The sequence below is a fragment of the Bos taurus genome, chromosome 4, assembly GCF_002263795.3.
Source record: "Bos taurus isolate L1 Dominette 01449 registration number 42190680 breed Hereford chromosome 4, ARS-UCD2.0, whole genome shotgun sequence".
Taxonomy (NCBI): domain Eukaryota; kingdom Metazoa; phylum Chordata; class Mammalia; order Artiodactyla; family Bovidae; genus Bos; species Bos taurus.
In genome coordinates, this window is record NC_037331.1 from 102,978,518 (window position 1) to 102,980,408 (window position 1,891).

Consider the following 1,891-nt stretch of genomic DNA (forward strand, 5'->3'; position numbering starts at 1 on the left):
CTGGTCCCAACCGTTTCTCCCTCTAGCGCTCTGGACTGTGCTGATTTTTGAGAGTTATAGCTTGGGCGGAGAGCGATTGGCCAAGCCTGTAGAAATCCTGGGACCTCAGTAAAATCAGCGAGTCCAAGGGAAATGGGCCTGCTTGTGGAAAGGAGCAGAGCTGAGTATCCGGACAACGTAGTGGGGGAAGGAGCGGAACACCTGACAGGTCCCCCCCAAGGCAGAAGTCGCAGGGACATCTGCTCTGGAGGCCCGACTCCCACTGTGCGAACTCAATAGACTGAGAGATTAATAAGCTTGAAAATGTGTATTTTCACCGGGACCAGTAATCTAAATACCGTTTAAAAATATAGATTCCTGGCGGACTCCTCCTAGACCTACTGAATCTCATAAGGGGATAAAGAGGGCAATTTTCAACAAGTGCCCCAGGATTCCCAGGTGGTGCTAGTGGTAAAGAACTTGCCTGTCAATGCAGGAGACATTTGGTTTGATCCCTGGGTCGGGAAGATCCCCTGGAGTAGGAGATAGCTATCCATTCCAGTATTCTCGCCTGGAGAATACCACGGACAGAAGAGTCTGGCGGGCTACAGTCCGTGGGGTCGCAAAGAGTGGGATTTAGCACACACGGCACAGCACAGCCCCAGGGCAGGATTGGCAGATACAATACAGATCACTCAGTTAAATCTGAATTTCTGATAAAAGTTGTTTTTTTGTTTTTTTAAGTATAAGTACGTCCCAAGTATTTATGTCCCTGCGACTTCTGCCTTGGGGGTGACCTCTCATGTGTCCCGCTCCTTCCCCCACTACGTTGTCTGGATACTCTCCCCTTCTGGAGAAGGAAATGGCAACCCACTCCAGTATTTTTGCCTGGAGAATCCCATGGAAGGAGGAGCCTGGTAGGCTACAGTCCATGGGGTTGTAAAGAGTCGGACATGACTGAGTGACTTCACTCATTCACGTCCCAAGTGCTCCCTTATCTGAAATTAAAATTTAACCTGCCTCCTATATTTTTCTTTTTTTTAAATGATGTGATTGTATTTATTTACTTTTTTTGTCTTGGCCATGCTGTGCAGCATGCGGGATCTTGGTTCCTCAACCAGAGACTGAATCCGCACCTCCTGCATCAGAAGGTGGAGTCTTAACCACTGGACCTCCAGGGAAGTCCCTGCCTCCTATATTTTTATTCACGAAACCAGGCAACTCTACTTCTAGGGACTTCTGCTGGAGTGGTCTTGGGAACAGCATTTGAAAAGACCACTGACTTGTTACTCCTGGGGTAAAGAAGGAAGGAGGTGGTGAAGGGGAAGGATCTTAGGAGGGCAGTTAAACTGCTAGAAAGGAAGCTCCCTGAAGACAGATAACTGCAAGAAAAAGTCCGGCAGAAAGAAAACACAATATGAAAACACTTTATATTTAATGTCTTCCAAACCCAGGCTATATATTTAATGTGGGGACATATATATGCATGAAAATGAATTTTAAAAGATATGGAAAGATACATACCAAAGTGATAATACTTTGCTGTATTTGCTGTAGGTTGTTTGGAGGGTGGGCGGAGGGATTGTCTAGGAGACTTAACCTGATCTGCAATGTTTCCACTTTCTTGAAAGAGAACGGATTTATTGTATGTATTTGTTGTTCAGTTGCTCAGTCGTGTCCGACTCTTTGGGACCCCATGAACTGCAGCACAGCAGCCTTCCTTGTTCTGCACTATTTCCCGGAGCTTGCTCACACTCATGTCAACTGAGTCAGTGATGCCATCCAACCATCTCATTCTCTGTCACTCCCTTTTCCTTTTGCCTTCAATCTTTCCCAGCATCATGGTCTTTTCCAATGAGTCTGCTCTTCACATCAGGTGGCCAAAGTACTGGAGCTTCAGCTTCAGCATCAG